General features: G+C 38.7%; 1 pseudogene; it reads left to right on the top strand.

The window, feature by feature from the left end:
* The first annotated feature begins 7,471 nt into the window (after nt 1-7,471).
* Nucleotides 7,472-8,535, top strand: LOC100607192 (annotated as a pseudogene).
* Nucleotides 8,536-24,475: the final 15,940 nt, after the last annotated feature.

Genomic DNA, 24,475 nt, shown 5'->3' with positions numbered 1-24,475 from the left:
CAGGAGTTTGAGACCAGCCTGGGCAACACAGTGAAACCCATTATCTACAAAAAATACAAAAATTAGCTGGGTATGGTGGGGTGAACCTGTAAACCCAGCTACTCAGGAGGCTGAGGTGGGAGGATCGCTTGATCCCCAGAGGTTGCAGTGAGTTATGATTGCACCACCGTGCTCCAGCCTGGGTAACACTGCGAGACTTTGTCTGAAAAATAACATAAAATAATAAAACCCTAATTAGACCAATGTATATCTGGCTAGTCAAAGCACATTGCCTCAAGATTACTTGATATTAAATACTTGTAGGCAAAATAACTAATTTAACAAATATTAATTGAGGTCTAATTTCCTTCAAGGTCCTTTTCTAGGTGCTGAGGATACAGTGGGAATGAAATGAACAGTTTCTCTCCCCTAAATGGCTTTGCATTTTAGTGGGAAAGATATAAAATAAACAATGACCATCTCTGTCTGTTTGTTCCTCTCTCTTTCTGTCTAAATCTATCGTCTATCTATCTATCTATCTATTTATCATCTCACACAGTTAGTAGGAATCATTAGTGTAAAGTGGAGAAATTCTAAATTTGGGTTGTCCAATATGGTAGCCACTGGTCATATGGGGCTATTTAAATACACATTTAAATTTATTAAAATAAAAATTTTAAAAATTCAGTTCCTTAGTCTCATTAGCTATTTCAGTTGTTTAATAGCCATATGTGGTTAGTGCTTACTATACTGGATAGTGCAGCTATAAAACAATTCTGTCATCACAGAAAGTTCTGAATGGCTCTGCCCCAGCTTAGCTGTCTGCATGGCTAATTTCACTCTCCTTTAATATTAAGCCATGCTGATTATATTAGTCAGGGATCTTCAGAGAAATAGATCCAATAGGGTGTGTGTGTGTGTGTGTGTGTGTGTAAGATTTATTATAAAAGTATTGGTTAAGGTAATTATACAGGCTGAAAAATCCCAAGATCCCAGGGTGAGTGCAGTCTGGAAACCCAGGAGAACCAGTGTTGTAGTTCTAGCTGAATTCTGAAAGCCTGAGAACCATGAAACTCAATGGTGTGGTTCCAGTCTGAAGGCCAGCAGGGTTGAAGCCCACAAAGAGCCAATTTTTCAGTTTGAAAGCAGAAAAAAGCTGATGTCCCAGTATGACGGCTGTCAGGCAGGAAGGATTTTGTCTTACTTGGAGGATGGTCAGTCTTTTTGTTCATTTCAGGGCTTCAACAGATTGGATGAGGCCCACCCACATTAGGGAGAGCAATCTGCTTTACTCCACTGCCCATCCCTGCCCCAAATCACACAAACACCTAGAATAAAGTCTGATCAAATCTCTGGGCACTGGATGACCCAGTCAAGTTGACACATAAAATTCACTATCACCCCAACCTTAGTTACTTAACTTAGTTAATACTTAGTTAATATTAACACTAGTGATTGTGACATTTGGAAGCAGCACAAGTACACACCCAACCAGTCTAGCTACTAAAATTTCACCTGTGATTTCATTTCCTCTCCAAAATGGTAAATTCTGAAGTCAGAGGGAAGGAGCAGCTTACAGCTGAACTTGTATCAAATGAAATTTTAGAGCATTTTCTTGGGCCAATATTGAGTTTGGATTTGTGGTGATATAACATGAGTTCAAATCCCAGCCTTGACAGTTGCTAGCTGTACCACATTGAGCACATGATTTGAGATCCCTGAATCTTACTTTTCTCACCTGTAAAACAGGATGACAACATCTCCCTCACTGTTGCTGTAAAATATAAATGAAAAAATTGTGAAAGAGTGTTTGAAAGACGTAAGTCATGCCAAGGCCTCTACAATGTGACTTTGAAATGAGAGATCATTTCGTTGTGTGCCTCCAGAGGGCACAAGATGCACTTTCTTCGTTTTGATTTCCTCCAGTGCACCTGCTACATGATAGACATTGAAGACATACTGAATGACGAAACATATGCATGAATTTGGGGCCCAACTAATTATGAGCTTTTAAAAAGTAGATAACATATTTTGTCTTCCTATGCTTAACATAATGCCATATTCACATATTAAGCTTCTCTGGGAAACACAATCTATACTCTCACACAACACTTCTGATATCAGATATCAAGCAATTCTCTAACTCTCCAAACACCAACTGAATATCCTACAACTTAATTCAATTCTTACACTATCTACCTGGAGTTAGGTTCAGATCCCACAAGTTAAGGGCTTAATCCTACAAGACTGCCCACTTCAGATGCCAATCACGAGTCTGGGCCTCCAGTGCTTCTGACAGAGCAGCTATAAATCACAGGTTCCCATGACTCTCTCCTTAGTTTGATGATTTGTTAGAATGGCTCACGGAACTTGGGGAAACACTTCACTTATGTTTCCTGGTTTATTATAAAGAAAACAAAAGAGCCAGATGGAAGAGGTGCATAGGGCAAGGTATTGAGGGGGGTGGATAGAGCTTCCATTGCCTTATCTGAGTGTGCCACCCTCCCAGAACCTCCACCTGTTCAGAAACCCAGAAGCTCATCAAATCTTGTTGTTCAAGAGTTTTTTTTTTTAGAGTTTAATCTCCAGGCCTCCTTACTCCTTCCCAGAAGTAGGTGGGTGGGGCTGAAAGTTCCAACCCTTTAATTCTTAGTCTTTCTGGTATCCAGCCCCCATCTTGAGGCTATCTAGAGACCCCAACCTAAGTACCTCCATTAACATAAATTCAAGTGTGACAAAAAGGGGCTTCTTATGGATAACAAGACACTCTTATCACTCAGGAAATTCCAGGGGTTTTAAGATCTCTGTGACAGGAGCCTGGGATAAAGATGAACTATCTTTTATATTATACTACAGTTTCCAAAAATGTTTTATAATATATTATCAAAGTTTGAAATTCAAAAAAAGAGTTCATTCATAAGCAGCTTAAGTCTAGGAGATTGACTACTTTATAAAAATATAAAACCATTAGATGCTCAATTTTATGTCATTCCTCTTAGTGTGTCAGAGATTAAAATTATATTTAATAGCTTTTTGTTATTTTCACACCATCCAGCCACATTTTCAGTTCAATAATTCACCCACTACTGCAGTCATTACATCTCACTTGGGAGGAGAGAATAATTCTGTTTCACTCAAAAAGGGCACGTTGGTCTATTTTGTCTCCTCCGATATCACCTATAAAATAATTTCTGATTTTCTATTTTTCAGCTTAATGTGACCTTTCTCTGTAATGTATAAAAATATATTCATCAACTGATCTCAGTGAATTTTCTTTCTGATAACAAATGCCATGACTCTATGAAGAGACTTCCTCATTATCTTAATAAAAGGAAAAGGGCTGAGTCACAGTGGCATATGATTCATTGACTTAGCAGGCCAGTGAGTCAGTTGGGCCCTGACTAGAGATTTTAAGTATGACAAAGGGGGCAGGCAGATTTCTGCTTCATGAGTTGCCGCCATGGAACAGGGGAGCAGGTCAATGAATAGGACTAGGGAATGGAAGCTCTGTTGGTTACAGAGATATTTGGAACTCTGCAGAGCAGCCAATGAAATCAAGAGGGCTTTCACCAGGATAGCCAAAAGGCTAAGAAGCAGGCGACAGAAGTTTTGCGGAAACAGCAGAAGCATGAATCTGTCTGATGTGGGCTTGTTTGTGAAATCTGGAAATAAAAGCAGCACAAGCCTTGGTACAATAGAATAGTCTTTTTCAACAAAGTGTTAATAAAAATGAAAATACTTATTTTTAAGAGATGGTAAGGCAAGAGATACAATTGGGTTCAAGAAAACTAGAGGGATGGAAAATATTAGTAAGCACTTACTATGTGGTGTACTGCATATATCATTCTATTTAATCTTCAACACTCATGAGAATTATGATGAAGCTTACATGTTGGGCAGGAAGTGATAAAATGACATTGCCCTTTTTAACGATAGTGCTCAGGAAAGTGTCCTATAACTGTAGAAACATGGGACCCATTGCCAAGCAGAAAAGGGTTGTTATCTTACTTACACAGTTAGCCAGAGTGCAAATGAGCACAGCTTTCTTGGAGCACAATTCAATAATATTCAAATTTGCCTTTGGTGTCTGCAAAATGTGGATGAGCACAAAAATATCACAACAAAGATATCCTTTATGACACTGTTAATAACAGAAACAATAGAAATGACTTGATTCTATAATAAGAGGAAATTAAATAAAGTAAAAACAGTGCCATAAATATAATAAAATGCTATTAAATCATTTAAAATGGTTATGTAGAAAAATAATGACATGGTGAAATAATGTTTGCAATATATTGTTGGAAAAAAGTAACAAAATATGTGTGTAACATAACACAGCATAATAGGTAGAATCTCCTGATTATCTATGTAATTCTAAAGCCCATGGCTTTTAAAAATACATCAAATAGAATGTTTTCAGTCTCACTCTGTCACCGAGGTTGAATTGCAGTGGCATGATCTCAGCTCACTGCAACCTCCACCTCCCAAGTTCAAGTGATTCTCGTGCCTCAGCCTCCCAAGTAGCTGAGACTATAGGTGCATGCCACCACACCCAGCTACTTTTTGAATTTTTAGCAGAGACAGGGTTTCCCCACGTTGGCCAGGCTGATCTCAAACTCCCGACCTCAAGTTATCCCCCCACCTCAGCCCCTCAAAGTGCTGGGATTGATTACAGGCGTGAGCCACAGCACCTGGCATCAAATAGAATTTCCATTACAATTTCTTGTCTCATCTCCAGTGTCACCTTCTTCATGGAGATTTTGTAGACTCCTTTTGCTGGTTGAGGTTTCTCCCTCCCTGCTCTGTACCCCAGAGCACTTTGGTTAAGGGGTTTGGATATTTTACCAGCTTGCTTAGTTCAAGACCACATTCTTTGTTGACGTGCTGAAGTACAGTTTCTTTAATGGTGGCTGCTTGGGGGAGGGGGAAAATAATTAGCTTCCTAATTTTATGAGCTTTTTGTTTCTCTAAGACTCTTACATTCAAACTTGTGCTTCCGTCTTTTCATTTACCGTGAAGATTCCAAAAGACATCTTCCCTGTTGGTTGCCTCCTTATTCCCCAGAAGCAGTGCACTCTCGGATCATTTCCTTTCAATTTCCTTATAACCACTCCAACCCCATCCATAGCCTGTGTTGTGGTTCATCAGGTTTTAGATGCTCTCGTTTTGCTCCACGGAGGGTGAGGCCATTTCCCTCTGGTGTGCTTTATTTTGTTTTTCATCACAGATAGGCTCCTGCTGTCCTCTTCTTTCCCACGCAGTCTCTGCCCGATGCTCCATTTGGGTGTGAGTTCTGAAGCTGGCTCTGGCTTTGCTGTTTTGAATAGTTATTCCCCTACTTACATATGAGCTGATGAAGTTAGTCATCTCTGTCTCCTAATTATGCTATAGCATGGTTGAGGGTGGTTTCCTTTGCTTTCTTTAATGGTCTGTACATTTTCTGGAGGATGTAGGAATTGATTCTAATTTAGACAGCTGCCATTATCCTCCAAAAACCTGTAAGCTCTATTCATATAATTTTTGAGGGCATCAACATCTTTCAGAGAAGCCTAAGTGTTAATCAGACATAAAATAGAACTACTGTAGCATAAAGTTGGGAGCATAGTATGTTAGGGGCCTCAAAACCTTGCCTATTCAGTTTTTTTCCCTTTTCTTGGGATGGCCCTTGAAGGGGATCAATAGAAGCTCTCCAGGGAGCATTATACAGATCCTTGGACTTGACGTTCTCATGATGCTTCCAAGTCCTGATATTCTATAATTAAATAAATCATGGGCATTCCATTAATGCTTAATTAACAAGAAGATTCAGTCAACTGGAACAGTATTATGTGCAATCTTGTCCATTGATAATTCTTGGATTTTCCTCATTTACTTTGTACTCTAGATTTTTTTGTAAGCAATCTTTTGAGACACAAGAAGTGGGGTATAGAGAGGAATTCATTACTGTGTATTGTGTACTCCTATTAGTGGGCTAAACTAAAATCCCTAATTGGCATGAGCAATTTTCATTCTGCTAGATAAACTTCTTTCCCTGAAACAGAGCTTTATAATGCTTCCTGTTCATAATCATTGCTTACTGAAGCCTCTGTGTCTAGATCTGCTAAAAATGACTCTACAGCACTCCCTCTTGCTTCTTACTACAGTAATTGGCTTCCATAAGCTTCTGTCTACATTAGCAAATTTTAAATGCCCTTCTGAATATCTGGTCTAGTGCTCTTTATACAAAAATAAGAAAACTTTTCTAATCATGATGCTTCTTAGCATAAATATAATGCCTTCACCTTTTTCCATAAACCCTTTCAAATCCATTTTCTCATCAGACCCATTTTTATTGAGCTAAGCTGGGTAGACATTCTTAAAAAAGTATTTTAGTTTTCACAGTATAAAACTAAGGCCAACATCAGTGAAGTCACTTGTTGAAGATCTATCTGAGACAACTAGACTTATAATTTGTTTCTTCATTCTCAGACAAATGCACATTGTCCATTAGATTTCTCAAAATCTGTAATTAAAGCAGATTAAGTTAATCTTCAGTTCATTTTAACTCAATGATAATAGCACTGTGCTCATAAATATTAGGAATTATAGTTGCTTAATTATGGGAGGGGGCCTTTGCATCGAGCTCATGTCTGTCTTAGTGGTTACTGACACTTTCGAGTCACAGACCACAAGTTGTACAGTCTGTCATTCCTGACACATTTGGTGGGCTCATGAGGTAATTCATAAAACCATAGGATATAGGGAACAAGAAGGGAGAGGAATTAATTTAAAGGCATGGGGAACCACATGTTTCCTCCAAGGCATTTAGAAAACTAACCTGACCCTCTGGTCTCCTGTAAAGGACAAAGGAAAATGACAGTACTCAAGTGATGAGTGGGTGATCATGTTATTGTGACTCTGCTGGGGACAAAACCTGATTAAAAGTCTAAGAACTATATTTTTGTCTATATACCAGAACCATGGTATCAGGAAAGGGCAACTTGCTTCTCTACATACCCTAGAAACCATGGAAAGGCCAATCAAAGACTTTCACCCACAGAACGTGGCAGAACACACTATTGACAATAAAGGTCAATCTACACTCATGGGAACACACTGGACTGAGTAAGTGGTGGGGTGCTGAAGAAGGAGCCAAGTGGGAACTGACAACCCATCATCTTCTTTGAGCCTCACACACCTTTTAGATGGGTGTAATTATACCAGCCTTGTTGATAAGGAAACTGAGACTAAAAGAGGATAATAAATTATGCACCGTAAGCAGTCAAGTAGGTGTTGGAGCCCAGAAGGAACCTAAGTTTGTCTGAATCCACAGCCTTGACTTAACCAGCATGTTAAACTGCCCTGGGATCCACCACTGGATTCAAAAGGCAGATGCTTCACTATTTGAACAGATGCTTTACCTGTTTCAACTTCACATGCTTCACCTGAAAGCAGAGATAATAGTATCTACTTTACGCAATGGCATGAAGATGGAGACTCTCGGACTAAGATGGCAGCGGAGGCTTGGCATGGCTGGGGAGCTGCGGCTGTTGCCGTGGGGCTGCGCAGTTGATTCTATCATTTGTTGAAGAATCTATACACCACTAAGAAACAGCCTCTGGGCCGGGCGTGGTGGCTCACGCCTGTAATCCCAGCACTTTGGGAGGCCGAAGTGGGTGAATCATGAGGTCAGGAGTTCAAGACCAGCTTGGCCAAGATGGTGAAACCCCATCTCTACTAAAAATAGAAAAATTAGCCAGGCGTGGTGGTGGGCACCTGTAATCCCTGCTACTCGGGAGGCTGAGGCAGAGAATTGCTTGAACCCGGGAAGCGGAGGTTGCAGTGAGCCGAGATCGCGCCACTGCACTCCAGCCTAGGCGACAGAGTGAGACTCTGTCTCAAAAAAAAGAGAAACAGCCTCTGCATCAATTTGTAGAAAGACTACTTTTCCCACTACCTGCAGCCTTTTGTAACCCAGTGAGATACATGTTTATTCAAACACAAGATATCTCAAATCCTAACAGTTTAAAGTTTATACTGTGAAAACCGGTTTCTGAGACAAGGCTCATGGATTTTCCCACCCCAGCTGCAGCATTTCGCTCCCCTTTGGCTAGGCAGTTATTTAGGATCGAAGGAGTAAAAAGTGTTTTCTTTGGGCCAGATTTCATCACTGTCAGAAAGGAAAATGAAAAATTAGACTGGAATTTACTGAAACCAGATATTTACGCAACAACCATGGACTTCTTTGCATCTGGTTTACCTCTAGTTACTGAGGAAACATCTTCAGGAGAAGCAGGATGTGAAGATGATGAACTTGTGGCATTGATTAAGGAAGTGTTAGATACTAGAATGTGGGCAACTGTGCAAGAAGATGGAGGAGATGTAATCTACAAAGGCTTTGAAAATGGCATCGTATGACTAAAACTTCAGGGTTCTTGTACCAGCTGCCCTAGTTCAATCATTACTCTGAAAAATGGAATTCAGAACATGCTGCAGTTTTATATTCCAGAGGTAGAAGGTGTAGAACAGGGTATGGACGATGAATCAGATGAAAAGGAAGCAAACTCACCTTAAAATAATCTGGATATTCTTTGGGTACAACAGTCGGACTTATCGATAATATATACCAAGCTGTTATTATTAATATGCTGAAGAACTTGAGGATTAACAAAATATGCCATTTCTTCAGAGTCCAAAAAAAAAGATCGAATGAAGAACTTATGGAAATGTCTGGCACATTATAGCCAATCATTTTCCACTGACTGATTTTATTTGACCATCTGCTTTTTATATCATTAATTAAAAAAGCATGTATTGAGTCAATAATATCAGCTGTAACTTATTTGTTGATCACTTCCCATGTTCTAGGCACAGTGCTTGATACTTTCTATTTATTAATTTATATAATCCTTACAATAGCCCTACAATGTAGGCATTCTTATTATCTTCATTTTACGTTGAGGGAGCAGGTTCAGAAAGATTAAAAGAAAAAGAGGGTCAAGTATCTGAAAATTCTTTTTCCAAAATAATTTCACTAAAAGAGCAACTTGCTAAATATTTAAGAATTTTATTTTTACATTCAGTTTTGCATCAGTATCATCCCTGCTCTTGCCTTGGCTTTTACATTTTCCTGTCTATACATTTTATATAAGAAAAGATAACATTTCTCTTATGCACAAAATCCACTGTTTCATGGTATTCTATGCTTATGACTGCCCTGGCACCTGCACAGCCCCTTGCAGGAAGATCATGCAGTAAGCTGTCTTATTCTAGTTTATTTGCCCAAAAGTTTAGAGTGAATTGTTATTTAGTTAAAATATCATTGATTGGTTGATCAGTAGATAATTGGATGAGCTAATTAAAAGCTATTCATTTATTACAAATTGAGCTTCAGCAACTTGACCCAGGGCCGAGGTGGTGGCCAGCTTTCTGCCATTGTTATTGTTGCTAGTGATCCTTTACCATGTGGCAGGTGAATGATGTGAGTGCTCAGTATCTTTGGAATTTAAAACAAAACTTATTCTTCCTGATCTTGGCGCTCTGTGTAGTGGGAGCAGAATGATCTCTGTGAAAGCTATATGTGGCAACTATATATTTATACACCCAGCCTCATGTTTATAAAAAGGCCAATAATGCATATTGTTTATTTTCATGCCTGTTGTTTATTTTTAGCTTTGACTAGTCTCTGGCAAAACCCACCTCTTGTAATAGAAAGAAAAGGGCTGGCTTTTTTTTCCCTATCCCATGCACTTGTCTAAACTACAAATATCGGAATCATTAAGCTCCTCTTTCTCCTCTCACTCCCCCTATATTTATGCACATCAATTTGTGCTTCTTAAATATCTCATGACAGTCGTCTCTGATACAACCTTTCACCATTACCCAAGAGAAGACACCATCATCTGTTATCTAATCACTAAAACAATCTTCCAAAAGCTCTCCAACCTCCATCTCTTCCTTACCCAATCCATTCTCCACACAACAAGCAGAATAATTGATTTGAAATGCAAATGCCATATGGTGTCACTCTGCAGCTCAGACCCACCATAGGCTCCTTGTCACCTTAAGAATAAAGTCCAAATGAAAATATTTGGCAGCCAAACACTTCACATCTAGGACCCAGCTTCTTCTGCATCTGGACTCTCTCCTCCTGCCAGCATGAATCAGGGCAGCTCTCCACATGAAACAACCTCTTCTCAGCTCTAGAACTTTGCATATGCTTTCCCTCTGCTTGGAATGTTTTTCTCTTTTCTCTGTCCAACTGCTTCTTATTTATCTTCTTCCAAATCATTGAGGTGCAGTTTTAATGTATTCACATAGCTCTTCTATCAGAGAACTCACCACGCTAGACAGCAATTGATGGTTCCTTTTGTGCCTTCACCATAGGGCTGTTGACTCATTAGGGGCAAGCACACAGGAAGGCCAAATAAATAGACATTTAAGGAATGAATGAAATTTAAATATGAGGTAATTTGAACTGCACTCCTGCCCCCAACTGATGACAACTAGAAAACTTGAATAAAAGAAAAAGGTCTTGAAGGCACAGAAGAACTAGCAAGATATTGAAGAATGACTAGACCAAGAGCCAGGGGGCAGTGGAGGTCTAGACATATGAGCTCAGCTCATTTTAGGAGGTCACCGTAACCTTGATACCAAAGTCTGGTATGGGTACTATAAGAAAGAAAATGTACAGGTAAATCTCATTCTTTAATAAAGATGGAAATAGCCTACATATTAGCAAATTCAGAAGTATTTTAAAGTGGTAATACACATTGACCAAATGGTTTTGTTCTAGAAATACATGGTTAATTTAACATTTGAAAATCAAACAATGAAATCCTCCACATTAACAGAATAAAGCCAAAAAAAAAAAAAAAAAACATACATTCAACATTGTTTTGGAGGTCCTAATAAGGGCTGTAGAAAAAAGAAAAGTTAAGGAGATTGAATATGATTAAATAAAATTAGTATTATTCACAAGTAATATAATTTATGTAAAAATGTCTAACACCCCGCCAGGCACAGTGGTGCATGCCTGTAATCCCAGCACTTTGGGAGGCTGAGGTGGGTGGATCACGAGGTCAAGAAATTGAGACCATCCTGGCCAACATGGTGAAAACCTGTCTCTATTAAAAATACAAAAATTATCTGGGCATGGGGGCACGCGTGTGTCTCTGTAATCCCAGCTACTCGGGAGGCTGAGGCAGGAGAATCACTTGAACCTGGGAGGCGGAGGTTGCAGTGAGCTGAGATCGCACCACTGCACTCCAGCCTGGCGACAGAGTGAGACTCCATCTCAAAAAAAAAAAAAAAAAAAAGTCTAACACTTTAAGAATCTAAAATTCCCGTTAGTTTCCTATTGCTGTATAACAGATTATCACAAATCTACATTTGTGCTTAAACGACCTACATGTATTATCTCACAATTTCCTTTGGTCAGGAATCCAGTCACAGCTCAGCTGGGTCCCCTGCTCCAGATCTTGAAAGGCTGCAGTAAAGGTGTCAGCTGGGGCTGGGCACAGTGGCTCACATCTGTTATCCCAGCACTTTGGGAGGCCAAGGTGGGTGGATCACAAGGTCAGGAGTTTGAGACCAGCCTGGCCAATATAGTGAAACCCCGTCTCTACTAAAAAATACAAAAACTAGCTGGGCGTGGTGGCATGTCCCTGTAGTCCCAGCTACTCAGGAGCCTGAGGCAGGAGCATTGCTTGAACCTGGGAGGCGGAGGTTGCAGTGAGCCGAGATTGCGCCATTGCACTCCGGCCTGGGCGACAGAGTGAGACTCTGTCTCACAAAAAGAAAAAGAGAAAAAAAAAAGGTGTTAGGTGGGCTGTGGTGTCATCTGAGGGTTTCTTCCATGCTCATGCAGCATAATTCATTTCCTTGCAATTGTATAAGTAAACAGCAGATTGCTTATTTTTTGAGGCAAACAGGAGAATCTCTCTGAACTAAGGGAAGGCCACAATCCATCTAGTGAAGGGCTTCTTTGATCCTGGGCCAGTAAGGATAAGCTTCCTTTAGATTAACTTAAAGTCAGTTAATCAGAGACTTGATGCACATTTGCAAAATCCTTTCACAATAACACCAAGATTAGCATTTGATCGAGTAACTGGGAACTATAGTTCAAACTAGGAGGGTGACAAAGGTAAAAGCCATCATAGTTTGACAACTTTATTGAATAAACATTAATAAGCAAAAATCAGCTGTTTATCTGTGTTATAGCAACCATTCATAATGACACAAAAATATAAAATGGCTAGTAGCAATCTAATAAACAATGGGCAAGAAGTCAATGTTGAAAACAATACATTATTACTGAGATAAATTAAAGAATAGGTAAATAAATGAAAGAATAAGCCACGTTTATGGATGGGGAGATTTGGTATTATAAAATTATCAGTTTTCTTAAAACTTGTCTATAAATGCAATGCAGTTCTAATAAAACCCCCAAATTTTGTGAGAAATGACAAAGCAGTTCTAAAATTTATGTGGAAGTATGAAGAACCAAAAATAGACAAGAGTTTTGAAAAAGTAAGCAAGTTAGAAAAATTTATCCAACAAAATATCAACATTTATTATAAACTAATAAATGGGTTATTTACACAAGGCAAACCCACATACATAAAGACCCTTGCTTTATAACAAATGGATCACTGCAGAATAGTGGAGGAAATGTTAATCTTTTCAAAACATTGTGCTGGACAATATAAAATTAGGCTTCTACATCATATTATACCTAAAAATTAATTCCAGGAGAATTGTAGATCTAATTGTGAAACATGAATCAGTAAATTTTTAGAAGGTAAGAGAAGATAGCTTTATGATTTCAGAAAAGAGATTAAAAACTTCATAAATAAAATACTGAAAGAACTAATAATAGGTAGAAGATAAATTACACTACATTCAAACTGAAAACTTCTGTTCACCAAGAGATACCATTAAATAAGCAAAAAACAACTGTTTTTCTGTAATCATATAAAAATACAAAATATACTTCATAATGACATAAACATATAAAATACATAGGGATAAATCTAACAAAAGATGGGAAAAAAGGCCTAAGTAGAATCCAATACATTATTATTCATACAAGTTAAAGAAGAGCTTAAGATAAAAGACATAAATTGCAGAAGAAATAATTTAAAAAGAAATTATCTCTAAAAAAATCAAGTAAGAAATTACAGAAGATAAATAGCATAAGAATATAAAGAAGACAAGGGTAAAGCGCCTGTAGTCCCAGCTACTCGGGAGGCTGAGGCAGGAGAATGGCGTAAACCCGGGAGGCGGAGTTTGCAGTGAGCAGAGATCGCGCCACTGCGCTCCAGCCTGGGCGACAAAGCAAGACTCCGTCTCAAAAAAAAAAAAAAAAAAAAAAAAAAGTCAAGTCACAGAGTGAAAGGAGATTTTTGTAATACATAGCACTAACAGCCTGCTCATATCCAGCATATTAAAAAATAAAACCTCTCACAAATGAATAAGAAAAAGATAACCTAAAGAACAATGGGCAAGAGACCTGAACAGATTCTATCTCTCTATCATCTCTATCTCTATCTCTTTCTCTATTTCTATCTTTATCTCTCTCTATCTAGCTACATCTATATCTGTATGTAAACAATGGCCCAACAAAAAAATGAAAAAGTGTTTACCCTCATCAGTGCTTAGGAAAATATTTGTTAAAAATAATAAACATGTCCTTGCGATAGTTTACTGAGAATGTAAACTATCGCAAGGACAAAAAACCAAACACCGCATGTTCTCACTCATAGGTGGGAATTGAACAATGAGAACTCATGGACACAGGAAGGGGAACATCACACTCCAGGGACTGTTGTGAGGTTGGGGGAGGTGGGAGGGACAGCATTAGGAGATATACCTAATGCTAAATGACGAGTTAATGGGTGCAGGAAATCAACATGGCACATGGATACATATGTAACAAACCTGCACATTGTGCACATGTACCCTAAAACCTCAAGTATAATAAAAAAAATACTAATAATAAACACGAGCCAGAATGGCCAAAAGTAAAAAGATGGACAATGGCCAATGTTAATGAGGATATGGAGCAACAGGAATTCTCATTCACTTTGTAATGTTTAAAATTATCTATAAAATTTAAAGATACATATAACTTAAGCTCAGTGATTCCAATCCTGGGTATAAACCTCTATAAATATGCCACGTGAATCAACAGACATAACACCAATGCTGATAATGGTACTATTCTTAGTAGACAAAAGCTGGAAAAAAACCCAAATGTCCATCAACAGTAAAACAGATAAGTAACTCATGGTATATTCATTTACTTAAATACAGTAGAAAAATGGCATTGGACGAACAACAGTTATGGGTAACATGATGACTCTTGTAAACATTATATTGAACCAAAGAAGCTGGAGACAAGAAGATATTTACATTCTAAAGTTTTTCCCACACCAGGAGATAGACAAAATGAAGAGAAACATGAATAAATTGCCTCAGAAGTCAGTGTGGTAATTGCCTTTGGGAAGGAGGTAGAACAGAGATTGGAAGGGAGCACTAAGGAAGCTTCTGGCCTGTTGGTAGTGTTGTTTGTTGGCCTTCGTGGTGATTACATAGGTATTTACTACATGATAGAACATTGTTCTGTATATGTTTGCTATGTATCATAATATTAAACATTAAGCACACCAGAATTCAAGTGAATTTATGAATAAAAACCCAAAGTTCTTTCTAGTCCCTAGAAGGTTTCTCTAACCTTTCCCTAATCCCACACTTCTGGGGTGGAAAGTGAGGAAAGGTGTTCAAATAAGAGGTCCTATCCTTCTCTCTTCAGGGCTTTCCCTACCACATACTTACTTTGCTGTGTCCTCCCATTCCCTGCCTCCCCACCTGTCTCAGAGAGTTGAAGAGCTGCCATGCTGGTCTGCCCAGGGGCTGCTGACCACAGAGGAAAAGTGCTTTCAGGTTGTGAGGGCACTGAAGGGTGACCCCTTTCTTTCCATCACTCCTAGCAGGACATTATTCAATGGGCAGGTGTTTCTAGGAAACATAAGGAACAAAGCTTCGGTTCAGACCACTGGAGTCAGTCTTCATGAAATGTCATTGCTGGGCCATGTTGCCACTGTCTACATGTCTGGGCTCTGGCAGGGCTACAAGCACTGCAGGTAGGATTCAGCATCTGGCTTCCCAGGCATTGTCTTGATAAGAGCTGGCAGCCATCACCCGCCCTCTCAGCCAGGATAAGTATGGGAGAAGCAACACATGTATGAAGGGCAAAGACAAGTGAACCAGACCCCTGGAATTTTATCCATTTCCCTTTCTCTAGCATAAAAAAAAAAGAGCCTAAAATTCTCTCCAGGGCCTGACTGACTCAATTCCAGCCTGTCCCTGGCTTGCATGATTCTGATTTGCAGACATTGGCCAAGAACAGACAGGCAATCTGCAGAGATCCCATAGCTTTCTCGGGTTGATTTTTCTCCAAACCGATGCATGAAAAGCTGGCGCAGTGTACTGCGTTTGAAAAGAGCTTGAAAGAGGCAGAGTGAGTGTTTTGCTCTGTCAACAGAGCCTGGAGGATTTTGCTGGTAAAGACAAGGAAAAATCAATATGGCTATTTAAAAATGTAATGGTGGCTGCTGAGCAGTATCAGAAAGGGCATTCCGAGGATGACTTTCAAGGCTTTAGGAAAGGAGAAGGAAGAAATTTAGTGGAGTTTTAAAGCTTTATATTTCTGTTCTTATTCCACTTCCAAATAGCCTACTTCCAAGACATTTCTGCTGTCTAATTTTGCCTGACAATGTTAATAGCTGCTCTTTCTTGAGTACCTAACATATGCTTGGAGCTTTGCACACACAGTCAGTGGAAATATGAACCCTACTTAAAGATTTTACTACCAATATTACTATTAATAGGTTATTTCACTTATTTATTTTTTTTTTTGCCAGGCTGGTCTCGAACTCCTAGTCTTAAGTGATCTGCCCACTTCCGCCTCCCAAAGTGTTGGGATTACAGGCATGAGCCACCTCACCACATTTTAATAAAACTGCCCGATTCGCACACTCCCCGAGTTCTGGCCAGGAGGATTCTTGCCCCTTTCAAATTATTAGAAAGTTCAACTAGAGAATTCCTTCTCCCTGTGGAGTTTTACCCCTTGCTCCTCTGGCCACCCTCCCAGTGGATCCCTGTGGTGCCGGGCAGGAATGGGCTGCCTGGGGAACCAGCAAGCTCCCAGGGCCTTTCTGCTGCTTCCTCTATGCCTCTATTCACTCAGCTCTCTAACTTGACTCAGCTTCAGGTAAAAGTCAGAAACTTCTCCCACAAACAGATCTTCAGCTTCCCCAGTGGGGGTGTGTGTTTGGGAGAGGAGGGTCTCCCTTTCTCACTCCCGCATTTGGGCACTCACAGTATTTGGGGTGTTTCCTGGGTCCTGCAGGAGCAGTCCACTTTTTTCAGAGGTCCTGTAGGTCCTCTTGGGATTGCTGGTTTGTTCTTGCAGTAGATCTGGAGCTAAAGTTCACAATGTTCCTCTGTCCAGCACTGCAATCTAGTCCTGCCTTCTGTCCGCCATGATCCCCCAGTCTCTCAAAAATGCATTTAATACACTAAACCTACTAAACCTCATAGCTTAGCCTAGCCTACCTTAAACATGCTCAGAACCCTACAATTGGGCAAAATCACCTCACAAAGCTTATTTTATAGCAAAGTGTTGAATTTCTAATGTAATTTATTGAATACTATACTGAAAGTAAAAAATAGAGTGGTTGTATGGTACCTGAAGTATGTTTTCTACTGAACGAATGTCACTTACACAACATTGTAAAGTTCAAAAATCATTAAGTCAAACCATTGCAAGTTGGGGACCACCTGTTGTAAGTTGTGTTGAATAGCATAGCCTCAGACTAGGCCTTTTAAATTTATTTTGGGAAATGACCCTAGGGAACAGGAGTAGGCTGACTGAAAAAATGAAACAAGGAAGAATGGAAAGCAAATTCAAATGTACCTTATTAAGCTGATTGATACTATGAACAACTGGGGCTCTGCTCTGCTGATGATATTCTGAGATAAGTAGACATTACCTCAGAATAGACCCCACAAGAAATGGAAGAGGAAAATAGTTATCTGCTGGCTTCCATCCCCCACTGGTTAAAAGTTGGTCCAGCGGAATTTAACTTTCTTGTACTTCTAGGTATGTGTTGGTGTCAGAATGGATAAGTAATCTCATATAAAATAAAAGTATGTTTCATTTTGGAAATTGATAAGTGTATTCCAAAAAGTGTATATCAAAATTCAAAAGAACATGAATATCTCAAAGAAGAACAAAGTTAGAGGAATCCCCACCTATCAATTTTTATTAAAACACTACACTAATAAAGTAATATGGTATTTCTACAAAGATAGGCAAATAGATCAGTGGAACAAAGTAACAAGTCCAGAAACAGGCCTACTGTTTTAGTTGGTTTGAATTGCTATGATAGAATACCATAGCCTGGGTAGTTTATACATAACAGAAATTTATTTCTCACAGTTCTGGAGGCTGGGAAGTCCAAAACCAAGGTGCTGACAGATTCATTGTCTTGTGAGGGACCACTTCCACATAAATGGCCATCTTTTTGCTATAACCTCACATGGTGGAATGGCTGAGACATCTCTCTCGAGTCTCTTTGATAACTGCATTAATCTCATTTATGAGGGCCTGTTTGCCAGACCTAGATGTCTCCACTATTAGGATCACTAGAACCTGTTAGTTACCCCCATTAAAGAATGTTGCATACTAGAATATAATTGCTTATTTGTTTGTCTTCCTATTAAACTGTGAGTCCCTAGAGTCTTCTATTGTATCCCAGTCCTGAGTATACTACCTGGAACATAGTCAAAATTTAGTAAATATACTCTGAACTGGATTGAATGGCAAAATAATATAGAATGTGGGCCTGAATGATTTATTCTGTTTGTTTTACTCTCTTTTTTTTCTCTAGAAAACATAAGATGAGGGAAGTACTTTATTTGCTCATTTTATACCTAAGATGAGGTGCGCCTTCATATCACCTGGTCCAAATTCCCACTACCCTCTACATGAAATAATTCTTTCCTGATAAATCTGGCCTAGCAATCCATTTATGAGTATCAACATCTAGGGAGGTCAACACTCGCTCTTACCTTGAAAATATGGATGTTCAATTTTCTTAACAAATTAAAAGTGAAACTAATTGACATAATATTTTTTATTGATAAAATTAACAAAGATTCAGGTGGGAAAGAAATGTGTTGAGTCTACTATCTACATGCAGAGAAAAACATGGACACCCTACCTCACACCATATTTAAAAAAACACTCAAAATGGATCAAAGACCTAAACGTAAGTGCTAAAACTTTGAAACTCTTGGAAGAAACAGCACAAGCAACAGAAAAAACAACAGATAAATTAGACATCACCAAAATTTAAAACTTGTGCTTCAAAGGACACCATCAAGAAAGTGAAAAGACAACCTAAAGAATAAGAGAAATTTTGTAAATCACGTATCAGATGTGGGACTTATATCTAGAATGTATAATAAACCATTGCAAATCAATAATAAAAAGACAAATTACCCAATTAAAATTGGGCAATATACTTGAATACACAGTTCTCCAAAGAAGATATACAAATGCCTAATAAGCATATGCTTAACAGTTAAAATAATACAAGGAAGAGATCTTACCGTGTGGACATCTCAGTGAGTATGATGTGAATGGCATACTCACTGCTAAAGGAGACTTGTGGCTGTCAGACAACCGTTTACTTAAATATCAGGCTCTATTACTTGAAAGGCCAGTGCTGCGACTGCGCATTTGTGCAACTCTTAACCCAGCCACATTTCTTCCAGACAGTGAAGAAAAGATAGAACATAACTATCGACAAGTAATTGCTCAAATCTATGCCACTCAAGGGGATCTTTTAGAGGTTCCCTTGACTGATCCCGAGCTCAACTTGTATACTGATGGAAGTTCCTTTGTAGAAAAAGGACTTCAAAAAGCAGGTTATGCAGTGGTCAGTGATAATGGAATACTTGAAAGTAATTCCCTCACTCCAGGAACTAGTGCTCAGCTGGCAGAACTAATAGCCCTCACTGGGGCACTAGAATTAGGAAAAGGAAAAAGGGTAAATATATATACAGACTCTAAGTTTGCTTACCTAGTCCTCCATGCCCATACAGCAATATGGAGAGGATGGGAATTCCTAACTTCCGAGGGAACACCTATCAAACAACAGGAAGCCATTAGGAGATTACTATTGGCTGTACAGAAACCTAAAGAGGTGGCAGTCTTACACTGCCCGGGTCACCAGAAAGAAAAGGAAAGAGAAATAAAAAGGAACCACCAAGAGGATATTGAAGCCAAAAGAGCCACAAGACAGGACCCTCCATTAGAAATGCTTATAGAAGGACACCAAGTATGGGGTAATCCCCTCCAGGAAACCAAGCCCCAGTACTCAGAAGAAGAAATAGAATGAGGAACCTCATGAAGACATAGTTTCTTCCCCTCAGGATGGCTAGCCACCGAAGAAGGAAAAATACTTTTGCCTGCAGCTAACCAATGGAAATTACTTAAAACCCTTCACCAAACCTTTCACTTAGGCACTGATAGCACCCATCAGATGGCCAAATTATTGTTTACTGGACCAGGCCTTTTCAAAACTGTCAAGCAGATAGTCAGGGCCTGTAAAGTGTGCCAAAGAAGTAATCCCCTGCACTGCACACTATACATTTCAATCCCTGTGTCTTTAACCTGCTTGTTAAGTTTGTCTCTTCCAGAATCAAAGCTGTAAACCTACAAATAGTTCTTCAAATGGAGCCCCAGATGCAGTCCATGACTAAGATCTACCATGGACCCCTAGACTGGCCTGCTAGCCCATGCTCTGATGTTAATGACATCGAAGTCACCCCTCCCAAGGAAATCTCAACTGCACAACACCTACTGTGCCCCAATTCAGCAGGAAGCAGTTAGAGTGGTCATCAGCCAACCTCCCCAACAGCACTTGGGTTTTCCTGTTGAGAGGGAGGATTGAGAGACAGGACTAGCTGGATTTCCTAGGCCGACTAAGAATCCCTAAGCCTAGCTGGGAAGGTGACCGCATCCACCTTTAAACACGGGGCTTGCAACTTAGCTCACACCCGACCAATCAGAGAGCTCACTAAAATGCTAATTAGGCAAAAACAGGAGGTAAAGAAATAGCCAATCATCTATTGCCTAAGAGCACAGTGGGAGGGACAAGTATCGGGCTATAAACCCAGGCATTCGAGCTGGCAACGGCAACCCCCTTTGGGTCCCCTCCCTTTGTATGGGAGCTCTGTTTTCACTCTATTAAATCTTGCAACTCCAAAAAAAAAAAAAAAAAAAAAAAGAAAGAAAATATGCTTAAAATTATTAGCTCAAAGGGAAATACAAATCAAAGCCACAAAGAGACACTACCTCACACCTACTCAGATAATTGTAACAAAAAAGTCAGATAATAACAAGTATTGACAAGAATATGGAGAAATTGAAACATTCATACATTGCTGGTGGGAATGTAAAATGGTGCAGCCACTTTGGAAAACAGTCCGGTAGTTCCTCAAATGGTTAAACATACAGTTAAAATATAATCCAGAAATTTTACTCTTAGTTATATATCCAAGGGAAGTAAGAACATGTCTACACAAACACTTGTACACAAATATTCATGGCTGTATTATTCATAATAACAAGTAGAAGCATCCAAATGTCCACCAACTAATGAATGGATAAATAAAATGTGATATCCATACAATGGTATATTATTCAACAATAAAAAGAAATGAAATACTGATGCAGGCTAAAATATGGATGAATGTTGAAAACATTATGCTAAGTGAAAAAAGCCAGTCACAAAGAACCATGATCACATTTATGCAAAATCTCCAGAACAGGCAAATCAATAGAGACAGAAAACAGATTAGTGGTTGCCAAAGTCTGAGGAGGATGGAGTGTGGAAGCGGTGTGTTGACAGCTAAGAAATATGAAGTTTTCTTTTGGAGGGAGAATAATGAAAATGTCCTAAAATTGAATGTGGTAATGGATACACAACTTTATCAATTAGGAGTTACTGAACTGTACACCTTAAATGAGCGAATTACATGGTATGTGAATTACCTCGAAGAGCTGTTAAGAAAATTTTTAAGATATAATATTGAAGCCAGTGCTCTACTCTTCTTGCATATTTTCAATGAAAATAAAATTTGATACAACTAACTTAGTTTCATCAAACTGTTGTATGTCTTTTCGTCCATTTATGAAGAAAGATGTATATCACATTACTGTTAATTGTTAATATCATAAATAAATTTTCAAAAATTTGAAAATATTAGAATTATAGCTGTACTTGCCAAACTCATAAGGCACTATGTAAAAAGGCAGTCAACATCATTAGTTATTAGGGAAATGCAAATTAAAACCATAATGAATACCAGTGCATATTTATTAGAATGATTAAAATGGGGAAAAATGACACTGCCAAGTATTGAAGAAGCAGAGCAACTGGAACTCTCATACTTTGCAGGTGGGAATGCAAAATGATACACAATCACTTTGGAAACAGATTTGCAATTTCTTATAAACATATACTTGTGGCTGGGCATGGTGGCTCACACCTGTAATTCCAGCACTTTGGGAGGCTGAGGTGGCAGATGACCTGAGGTCAGGAGTTTGAGACCATCCAGGCCAACATGATGAAACCTCAGCTCTACTAAAAATACAAAAATTAGCCAGACGTGGTGGCACACACCTGTAATCCCAGCTACTCAGGAGGCTGAGGCAAGAGAATCGCTTGAATCCGGGAAGCGGAGGTTGCATTAAGCCGAGATTGCGCCACTGCACTCCAGCCTGTGCAACAGAGTGAGACTCTGTCTCAAAAAACAAAAACAAAAACAAAAACATATGCTTGTCATATGATGTGGGAGATATGAAAACTTATCTTCACACAGAAACCTGTACATGAATGTTTATAGTAGCTTTATTCATAAGCTCCCCAAAGGAAACAACCTAAATGTCCTTCAGCTGGGGAATGGATAAACAAACTGTGGTACAGCCATACAATGGAATACTATTCAAAAATAAAAAGAGGAGAACATGAATACATGCAGCAACAGGGGTGAATCTTAAATTCCTTCAGTTAAGTAAAGGCAGCTAGACTCAAAAAGCTATATACTGTTTGATGCCCTCAACTTGCCATTCTGGAATAGGCAAAACTACAGAGACAAAATACAGATTAATGGTTTCCAGAAGTTGGCATAGGGGAAAATTTGACTATAAATGGGCACAAGGTAATTTTTTTGGTGAAAGATTATGTATTGATTATGGTGATGGTTGCATTTGCCATGCATTTGTCATATATGTGCTTGTCAAAACTCAGAATTGTGTACTAAATAGCGTGACTTTTTCTGTATGTTAATCTTACCTTAATAAAAAGTTCTAAAAATAAGTTTTGAAAAACTGCTCAATATGCTGAATTAATATAAAGTACTCTTATTTTTAAAGCATGTTTACCAAAGCTGTAAAAGCATGGAGACATATCTATAATGTGAAAAAAACAAGTGATTATGTCATATATTTTAACTGTAGTAGAAATATAAGTACTGTGTTTAAAAATCTTCACATATTAGCTCAAAAAGATAGAAAAAAGTTAGCCAAAATATCAAGAGTAATCCTTTATGATTGGGGATGAGGATAGGGATGGTTTTTTTTGCTTTTCATTTTCAATTTTTAAATTATATTAATAAGTATACTTTGTTTTTCACAAGAAAAATGACTATTACATTTAATAAAAGGACTATATGGGAGTCAGAATAATTCTTTTCAAATATAAAAATTTTCTCAAAGTATATTTGTCTAAGTAAGACATTCATTTCGTAAATAAGTCATTAGGTTTTGTGGCTTTAGTTTGCTTTTCTACAAAATGAGAGAAATCTGTTTAGTATTTTTGCTACTCACCCTGAAGCAAAATAAATAAATTCTCACATTGAAAACAAAATAAATTTATACCAGCTAATTGAGAGTAGGTGGAAAGGGTGTGTTTGTAAAAACAAGAGTGTTTATTTTCATGTGTGGACTTCAATTCATATTCTCGATCAAATATTTTCTACGGCCTCCCTTTTCCCTTCTTAATGAGAACAGTATAGTTCTCCTATTACTAGACACATTTTTACGTGAGCCACACTCTCACTCACCATATCTATGACAACATGCCCAATAGAAAAGCTCCACTAGCCCGAGTCTGTTTCCATAGCACTAGCCAACAGAAAACTATGTGGCAATCAGCCCTAGAAAGTAACCTCTTATTTGTTCTCATAGAGATCTATGAAAAATAATATATTTTAACTTTTCCTTGTCTAGTATCACCAGGGCCCAGATTCAGTCTCAGTGCCTGTGGGGTTAAAGGATGGTTTGAACTGAGCAAGAAACAAGGATAACATAAACTTTTCTGAAGGGTAATTTTCTTTGAGTCAATATGTGTTCTGTGATCCAATGAGAGACAGAAAGCCCAAAACTTCTGACACCAGCAAACTGTCAGAAGGCAGCAGGATGGAGGGAGAGCATTTGGAGATATACCTAATGTTAAATGACGAGTTACTGGATTCAGCACACCAACATGGCACATGTATACATATGTAACTAACCTGCACGTTGTGCACATGTACCCTAAAACTTAAAGTATAATAATAATAAAAAAAGAAGGCAGCAGGGCTATGAAATCAGATAAACCTGAGGTCGAATCCCACTTCTATCCAGAATTGGTGCTAACAAAAAGTTTAATTTCTTTGAGCCCCAATAGCTTCATATGTAGCAAGGGAAATAATAAGACCTAGCTTTGGAAATTATGGGGATTAACTGGGGTAAATGCAAAGTGCCTCTTATGTAATAGGCACTTAATGAAATGTTACTCTTTTCTATGGAGTTTCAGAAGTTGTTTTGCAAAAAACCATAAGGCAGCCTAGCCAACTGTTCTAGAGAGAACAACAGGGTTGTGAGTGTGTATGTGTGTGCCTGTAAGCATGACTGTATTAGGAGTAGTAATCAGAAAGAATCATGTGGGATGCTGTGGATATGTAATCAGAGTTGAAACTGAAGTCTATAAGATCTGGAAAAGAGGTGTCTAGACTCCAAGAGTAAAAGTTGTAAAAAAGAAAAACAGCCAACCCATTTTTAATGGGTCACTTGAACCTAATTATTGGGTCATAGTATATTCCACTTGAAATATATTTTCAAATTAATTGTGTCAAATTTTCTCATTTTTAAAGAAAAAAACAAACACTAATGCTCAGAGAAGGGAAGGGAATTTCCCAAGGTCACACAACACATGGAAAGAAGTGGGACTAGGACATTCCCAATCTCCTGTTTCTGAGAAAGTAGGGCCCTCTTTGCCCTTGGAGATACTGCTGATTCTTCTTTATGGAATGCCTATGTAAATAGATCCTGCACTAGGTGTCAGGCGAAGCAAGGCATTGACCCAATCCTCAGTGCATTATGAGGACAGGAAGA

This window comes from Nomascus leucogenys, chromosome 4, assembly GCF_006542625.1.
Source record: "Nomascus leucogenys isolate Asia chromosome 4, Asia_NLE_v1, whole genome shotgun sequence".
NCBI classification, from domain to species: Eukaryota; Metazoa; Chordata; class Mammalia; order Primates; family Hylobatidae; genus Nomascus; species Nomascus leucogenys.
Note: the sequence above shows the minus strand (reverse complement) of the source record. Positions and strands in the feature narration are given on the sequence as shown.